This window comes from Eurosta solidaginis, chromosome 2, assembly GCF_040869045.1.
Source record: "Eurosta solidaginis isolate ZX-2024a chromosome 2, ASM4086904v1, whole genome shotgun sequence".
NCBI classification, from domain to species: domain Eukaryota; kingdom Metazoa; phylum Arthropoda; class Insecta; order Diptera; family Tephritidae; genus Eurosta; species Eurosta solidaginis.
The window spans coordinates 279,794,050-279,803,226 of NC_090320.1; the positions used below are offsets into that span (position 1 = coordinate 279,794,050).

At 38.6% G+C, this 9,177-nt stretch overlaps 1 long non-coding RNA gene across 1 annotated transcript; it reads left to right on the plus strand.

Moving 5' to 3' along the window:
- Nucleotides 1–3,524: 3,524 nt before the first annotated feature.
- Nucleotides 3,525–8,826, plus strand: LOC137241032 (uncharacterized). Its single transcript, XR_010949889.1, has 2 exons — nucleotides 3,525–8,351; nucleotides 8,402–8,826. It is a non-coding gene; the product is annotated as an uncharacterized lncRNA (long non-coding RNA).
- The last annotated feature ends 351 nt before the right edge of the window (nucleotides 8,827–9,177 follow it).

The following is a 9,177-nucleotide window of genomic DNA, read 5'->3' on the forward strand; positions in this document are numbered from 1 at the left end:
TAAAAAGAATGTTTCTCCAAAAGGTTGAAGACTCATTTATATACTTTTTGGCGAAATTCATACGCTTACCTTGGTTGACCTTCGATATATAAGGCTTTTTACGTGGTACTCTACCATGTAAGCCATTTTGGTGTAGTGATCTAACGGTGCTAGCGCTTACCGATTTACCAGAAGTTTTTTTGATATCTTCAGCTATTTTAACAGCACTGGAAGTCGGATTCGCTTTTACTTCTCTAACTATAGCTCTTACTTCTACGTCTGTAAGACGTTTTGGCCGCCCTGCGTCGGGCAAATTCTTTACGGTATTGTATTTGACATGCTTGTCGATGATTTTTTTTTATTGTGCAATGATTCCTTCCAACAATTTTACTTATTTCTCGCAAGGATTTGCCTTTCTTGTGTAAATGTATTATGATTTCACGCGTCTCAATTGTAGTTTGTCTTCTCATTGTAAATTTTAGACTATTTAACGTCGCAAATATTTATTTTTTGATAGTTGTTTGGAACGATACTTTCCCATTATGCTATAAACAAACAAACTATTACGTAGATGCCACCACTTTCGAAATTCAAGGATTTTTCCTTTTAGAACGATGCCAATGTTAACTTTATTTTCACGCGTAAAAATGGGTATATTTGAAAAAAAAGTGAATTAAATTCTAACGTGCTTTTTGTTTTGTTTCGTTGTTTTAAATAATTCAATACTTCTTTACTCTATAATTATGCAATATTATTTTTTATATATCATTATTTATATAAATATGATACATATTTTTTTAAATAATTTGTGGTGTTTACTTTATTTTGACGCTCACAGTATATACGCAATTTTTCTAGAGTGCTTTCTTATGATGTGGATACTGCGCAGTTAGCTTGAAATTAAACTGGCACTCAAAAACTTGGTCTAAAATCTGATATATCGAAACTCTGTTTAGGATGGCTATCGATATTATTCATATTACCTTTATTCATTTTCTTCATAGGTTGTGAGTCCAATTGATAGAATAAATTTAGGCAAGTTAAAAAAAAAAGATTTAATACTAATACAAAACTTAGTTTGAAATTATGGATAGTCAACTAAGGCGCAATGAGTGGTACACAGCTCACTGTGTTTGAGTTTTTTTTTTTTTTGACTGTGTAGATATTAGAAACAAATTTTGAATTGTTTTATGTTTTTAGAAAATTACTTAATATTAAAACTTTAAACGACGCCATTTTTAAGATATGTGCAGCAGTCATAAACAACTAAAATACATAACGTAAAACAATGCATTAAATGTGTGTATGAAAAAGCACGGATCAAATTTATAACGTCTCGAATGGTTAAGACTATATAGTACGTAATTCTTTTTTTAGATAGAAAAAAGTGTTGTATATGCCTATGCATCCAAAAAAATAAAACTTAAGAAACTTCTGCATTTCATGACCAGTGAATTATAAATATAATAAGTTTTTATAAACAAAATAATTAAGTATGTTAAAAATTTAGTATAAGAGTTTACTGAATGAATAACAAATACATAAAAAACGAAGCAAAGCCGTAAAAGACAAATTTATGTACGCGTAGCATATTCTAGATAAATTGAAAACATTAAGCTAGTTGTAAATACAATCTCTAGTAAATAAGTGGTTGAGAATATTAAATAAATATGTACATATGTAAGTATTTATGTACTATATTATGAATAACTGTCAACAAATACAAATAGTAGAGCCATACAATAACTTTTAATTAAATCCAACATATGTATATTAAGAACCGTTTTCTCCATCGTCATTTTTTTTTACAGAAATCGTTCAGTAAGGTGTCAAACTGATGGTCAACGTCTATTAAAGTGACGATTAGTTGTTATATAACTACCCTTCAAAAAACGCGAGTACTCCATAAATAGTGTAAGGAATACTCCTTTAGGAGTATAGGAGTGCTCCAAAACTAATCTGTATTCATACAAAAAATGTGCTCCAATTAACATTGCGATGTCCTAGGAGAGGAGTAGGTGGTGATCCCACTCTCGCTTTGTTTGTGAGTATTCCATAGAGTACATACGTGAGGGTACTTTCCAAAGTACTTTCACTGTAGTACTCCATGGAGCACCCACAGAGGATCATATGCCAAAGTACTCCAGAAAAACTACTCTATAGAGTATCTGCGGAACAGTACTCTCTAAACTGCTCCTGAAATATTACTCCATGGAGTACCGACAAGAGATTACTTGCGAAACTGCTCTCAAAACATTACTCCTTGGAATACTGGCAAAAGAGAACTCGTTAAACCACCCTCGGTGGATTACCTAATGGAGTAACAAGATGGATCGGCTGCATATTAAATTGCAGGAAGATTACATCACAATGGGGATTGTACGATGCCACGAAATCAGCGGACAGGGGAACGCCGCAGGGAGGAGTGCTATCACCTCTGCTGTGGACGCTGGTCATCAACCAACTGCTCAGGCGATTTGATGAGGGACCCGAAAAACTTACGGCTTACGCGGATGAAGTTGCAATTGTCATAAGTGGGAAGTGCCTTCCAACGATTAGCTCTTTGATGGATCGGGCGCTTCGGGATATTCATACCTGGGCATCAAATGTCGGGTTGTAAGTCAACGCGGATAAGACGGATATGGTCTTGTTTTCAAAGAGGTACAAGGTCCCAAATTGGATCAGGCCTAAGTTAGGAGGGGTGACCCTACAGGAGAAACCTTGTACAAAGTATCTAGGAATCATCCTAGACAGTAAGCTGTCATGGAAGCTCAACGTGGAGGGGAGGGTGAAGAAGACTTCGACGGCGCTTTATGCATGTAAAAGAATGCTGGGGTGTACGTGGGGCTTATCGCCCTCTCTTTCTCATTGGGTTTTTGCAGCGATTGTAAGCCCTCTCCTATGCTATGGAATTCTTGTTTGGTGGAAAGCCACACAAAAATCAACCTACCTCAAAAAATTATAGGGGGTATGGAGACTATCAATGCTTAGCATTACGGGAGCCCTGAAAACTGTGATTAAGATGACTATGAAAGATCAAAACTTGAAATCCCATTTTAAATTTAGGCAAGATTTTAACTAAAGAGTATTTTAGTCAGCGACTATGATTACAGGCCTGTAACTCTCACTCGAGAATAATTGATGTTTCGAACTCGCTCTTTGCCATGAAAAAAACGGTTCTATCTTCTCTTAATAATAAAAGAATTATATGTATACTTTTAATCTATTGTATTTGTGAATCTATATTTCTCAGCTGATGTTTCTCTGTAGCTGAGCAGTTTTAGATCTCGGCGCTTAAGAAGCCAGTGCCTCTCAAAGACTCGGTAACAATGAAAATTGTAAATAAAACATAAATAAGAATTAGAATAAAAAAATATATGTATTAAAAAACAGGATTAGTCTGGTTTCATCGGGTCACTTGAGGGCAGTGCGCTGCCACAACGTCCGAGAAAAAAACAAAAAAAGCTCCAAATAAATATAAAACACAGTTTTTGTTTACTATGACTATGCGCCAATTTGTTTCGGCTATGAAAAAATAAGTTTGCGATACGAAAATTGTCGATAAACCAGTTACAGGCGCTATAGTCTAGAGCATGCGTTTTGAAATGTACAAATTTTTATGAAAAAAAGTATATTTCAAAACTCATACAGAATGGAGTGCCAGAATCCGATGACAATATCGTCACTAATGGCCGCGGCACAATGACATTTTTCATATAGATAGATGCACAAGCTTATGCATTCCAATAATTTGCGTCATCCAGTGAGTTTTACAGCTCCGGCTCACGATCAATTCTCACGGGAATGCTCCGGATCATTGAGAGACTTGAGAAGCAGATGTGATATTTTCGCACACGTAAAATGTTATAGGCAGATGTCGCCGCTGTTTTTCATTTAGCTCATACGGCGAAAGGCTAAGCAGCGACATCTATTTTTGAAAAAGTATGTTTATTAAAGGCAGCGTTGCCAAACTAAAGAGTAGTAATTAACAAATTATCTGGCTCACAAATTTAACCAGACTTCTATCTGGATTTATCTGGCTCAAGTCGTTGTTGTTGCATTTACATGCAAAATTATTTATCTGGCTTGGGCTCTTTGCCACCGGAAGATAGCTAATATCGTCACAATCAACCAAGATGTTGCGTTTGTAAATATGAAGGAACTTCAGACTTGGCAATTGATATTTATTTCGCCTTGCCCATACACATACAAAAATTCGCGAAGCGCTGTTATTAAAGTTCTCCGTATACAGCAAAAATTCTTGCTAACATATTTTGTGTCGTATTCACTTGTTATATAGCAGTTTTTAATTGCGAAAAATGTTAGAATGGGAATGGGAAAAATAATTACACTTGCAAGTTGTGCCAACACCCTTCGCCAAAGCAAATGTCAAATTCTTCGCTTGTGGTTTGCTTGTAACAAAATTTGAGAGTTGGCCACTTTTCCATATCAGATGGCGCCAGTGTCGCTCAATCTACCGTTTCCATAAAAATACGTGCAATCTACTCATAATGCATAATTTTCACCTGCACCCTGGCGACTAATCTGTGGAGTATCGACTGACTTGCCTTTGGTGTAAGCATGCTGTGCTTAAGATAATAGTTCCTTACTCATGTTTGATTTTATATACATAGACTTCTATTAATCTCTCTAGAGTTTTGAGTAGAAAATATGTTAAACTAATAAGCTAGTCGTCTTTTGAATGCAAATGACTTGTTTTTTCCCGCTTCATTATTATTCTAAGCCGCTATACAATTGTTCCACTTGCCATCTGCAGCATAGCAGGGAATATCCTATCTGGACCTGTGATTTGAACTTGGCTTTTGGTATTTGTCAGCTATCCTGATACCTCTTTCTCCGTGTTAGAAGTGGAGACGATGTTACAAAACTCTCCTGATGGGAAGTGTGTGTTAAGTAGTGCCTCAAGGGACCACTTCTGTGTGACCATTCCTCGTCGTCCTTTTTTATTAGTCCCTGGACTGCATCTGCCTTAGATAGGACTACATCTGCCGTTTCGTTGCAGCAGAAATTTTTCCATGAAACCCTTGACCTGTTGATTTTACGTTCATAGATCCTCAACAGATATATATGTATATTCGTCCCAGTACTCCTCGCTTTCCGCAGCTTTTGCCAACTTAAAAATCTGGCCTCTAAGAAGACTCAACTCCTTACTCCACCATGGTGGCTTCGCTTTCCCCTTGAATCTTCTCAGAGGATAAGCTCTGTTGTACCTAGTTGGCTTTTGATAAGAAGTTGTTGCATTCCTCCAACTCCTCTACGGTGGTAAACTCTTTAGGCTGCCCCAGTCTTCCTGATACACATTTCTGAAATTTGTACCAGTCCGTTGACCTACGGTTTTCCCCTTATCTGCCCTTTTTAGGGGGATGCTGAAGCCTGTATATGCTTTGTCTGAGAAGGATGGCCTGTCAAGAACCCTCCATTCATAACCCGATATATCATGCTCAGAGCTCAATATGATATCAAGCAAATTGCTCAACGTTAGCCCAACATATGTAGTACTGGCAAAACTCACGGGTCGAGATGAATGTGTTGGTATATTCGGATTTTGACGCTGCAGCACGTTAAAGATATCCTCCGTACTCACCACTCGGGGTATACAAATCTTGGCATTTGGTATCGTGGGGATCAGTACTCTATCCACCACCTTTAACCTTGCGCCTTTTGTTTTTGAAGGTCTGGAGCAACTCTCTGCAGCCATTCTAAAGTCGCGTTATTGGTGGAGGTCATCAGTTTAACCCCATTATACCATCCATCTGTTTCAAAACATGGTAGTGGCTTTCTTGGCTCATTATGCATCTCTTTGATGATGCTACTAATCAGTTCCCTTTCTACGGATCTCCACCTTTCGGTTGACATCTGTCCATTGGGGTTGCTGCGATCTAGTAGTGCTACTGCTTCAAAACTTCACTTATCTTCTTCTCGGTGAAAACCGGAGTATCAGCGTTAGGTTAGGTTGAACTGGCCGGTCAATAAAGACCTCACACAGACTGACCGTGTCCATAGTGTTACCAAAATCTGTTTGACGACCAAACAGAAGAACCCCAATAAGGTGCCAGGACATATATGTTAAAGAATAATTCCGTCCTCTTGGCAAATACTGTGAGTTTTCTAGGACCCAGCTTAATTGCTGCCTCAAGATCTGGAAACTCTGCCGCCCCTAATAGCTGGAGCCTTGATCTGACGAGCGCAGGACATGAACACAGAACGTGCTCAACCGTTTATTCCTGCAGCTCACACTTCGTACACTTGCTGTTGCTGACGAGGCCTAACTTATAAGCATGTGGCGCCAGAAGGCAGTGTCCAGTCAGTATGCCCATCGTGAGCCTTAAGTCTTCTCTCATCAGAGATATGAGCCACTTTGTTAAACTAATATCGTAGGCTTTGCCCATGATCTTAGACATTTCGCAGCCCCGTGCTTTTGTCTACGCCTTTCCTGCTTGATGGATCATATGCAACTCCTGTCTCCTTTTGATTTCTCACAAACGGATTGGAACGTCTATCGTCGACTCATTGAGTGTTGCATCATCGGCCTTTTCGTTACCTTCTATCCCTTTATGACCGGGAACCCAGTAAGGATGTATGGTCCGGCCTGAACGAAGTTTTTCCAATCCTTCTTTGCATTCCAAAACGCTTCTTGATGAAGTACTGTGTGAGATTATTGCCTTAATCGCAGCCTGATTATCAATATATAAATTGACGCGACTGCAGCTTAAGCACGCTTCCTCCAGAATTTCTGCTACTTTCTTCACTGCTATAATTTCCGCTTGAAAAACGCTGCAGGAATCTGGCAGTCTGTATGATCTACTTATTTCTGGGTCGACACAGTAAACAGCAGACCCAATCCCTTCCATTAATTTGGAACCATCTATACACGTGTATAGCATGTTCTGCCACATCTGCACCCCGGCACCAACCCTCCAGCTCAATTTTTACTTCACTTTCGAGTAATCTGGAGTCTGATCTTTATCTCCCTTTAGCTTATTAACATTTGTCTTTGTTTCTCAAGCCATTATTGCCTTACTCTTCCTGTACTACAGCTTTTGAGGTAAATGGCTTGCCATATGTAGTAACGCTTATATTTCTCTCTTCGATCCTCTTGGCAGATTTTGAGGTTTGGTTCATATCATTCCAGCTGTTTCACCTCCTGTTACTGGCACTAGGGCGTTCCCTTCTGCCTCTTAAAGCGGGCTTGTCAGGTTCAGTCGATCGCTGCCTCTTACATCTCGGGGCTTCTTCCTCGATGCAGCTGCAAAATTGAGAATTGGTAGTAGCAAAGTTTTCGTCAGTGAACTGTGTTCGACATTCTTTCACCGTCTCTCTGGCCCATGTCAAGCGATCGCTCTCGTCGGTGATTGGTTTAACCACTCTTAAAGCTGCACGGTATTGTGAGAGGGTTTAGCTCCCTATATCGTTCCCGTTCTAATGTTGATTCTTGCTTTCTTTAGAAGTTTTCAACTCGTCTTGGTCGTACGACCACCTGCCCGACAAGGTGGGCACAGCGGGCTAATGTTAATAATGAGGATAAAAACCGTCTGCCACAACAGCGCCTATTGCTGTGGTAAGCCCATCATTACTTCTCGAGGCGGCCGATATGAGGAAGGCTCCGTTCAAATAATAACCGAAAACACGCCCTGACTGCAATTCATCCAATAGGCACGGCCCGCATAATACCCTGCTTTAGGAGGTTGGCAGTTCTTTTCACCAACATACCGTCACCCTCATATGAAGCGAAACGGTGTATGAAGATGCAGGCCCCAAACTGCTTACTCCCATAGTCGCTATATAGTTCAGCTAAGCCCTCACACCAATGACAAGTTGCTTGCTATAGTCAGGAATTCTAACAACTGAAATGAACCAAAATTATTACAAGGTTTCATGGCTTTTCAAATTATACTCACTTTCAAGGGAAACTCCAAAATAAGTCCCAAAAAATTTAAGAAAAAACTACGCGTTTATAATTGGGTGACCCGCAAAGAATACAATCAGACATAAGCAATCACCCTTATCGCGAAGTTCACGCGGAAAAGTGTTCGCCTTCACTTCTTTTGTTCTGTTGAACTTTTTCCGCCTATTGGCAATTTCGGGCGAAAAAAAGTTCACTTCGAAACAGCTGATGCTCTATTGCGAATTGGCAGTGAACAAATAATTTACTTACAATTGTGTAAATTTTGTAACCAAGCGTATTTTTCCTTAAAATACAACAAAAATAGAAATAAAAAATGTATAAAATAATGTTTAGTATTGCACTTAGGTTGGTATTGATTGAGCGTGAGGAGAATATACATAAATGTGAAAGCGGTTCGGAGCCAATTAAGGGAAAGTTCTAACCCTTTGGAGCTAAATGATTCACTGTAAGCTAAAAATTGCTATTTTTGAATAAAAAGTTAATTTTTTCAATTAGTTTTCGCCAATATTACAGGCTAAACAAGTCGGCATTCTAATATTTGCTAGTTATTCTTACCACTCCTTGCCACCATTGAAGCAAAAATTTGGAGTTCCACTAATTGTAAAATTGTGTACATGTCTTCGTTTTTTCGCATAGGGAAAGGGCGTCGGAAAGGACCATGAAGTGGGTCTTAGCCAATCTTGTTTCAGTGAGGTGCTCAACATTTTGGAACCGTTGCTTTGTCCACAATGGATAACTTGGCCAACTGATACGTTTGTCATAAAAAATAGAATTTACAGCAATACAGGAATTTCACTTCTTCCACTCAGCTTCCGATTGTGCATTATTTATTGATTTATTTCTAATAATAAAAGAACATATAATTATAAGAGTATCAAATTTCAAAACAAAAAATTACTTAAATTTTGTTTTCCTCTCGTTCGCCTGTAAAATATAAGTGAACAAATTTGGGTGTTCATTTCGCCCGAACAAAAGTTGCGTTCCATTGAGACTTGAGCGAGATACGGATAGAAATTTAACATGCAAATGCAACAACAACGTTGTGATCCTGATATTTATCTGGTTCAATTTCTGATCCGTATAGCAGTTCTGTTCGTTTCGTTTTCTGTAGTAGATTTTTTGACAGCTAACCACTTTTGAGTTGGTAGCACTCATGGCTCAACTATATGGTTGGCTCATCTCTACAGCAATAACATACCTTTGTTCACATTGCCAAAATTAGCGTGTTGGTGTTAGGCGAAAGGAATGGAATGAAAACATAAAACTTAGCA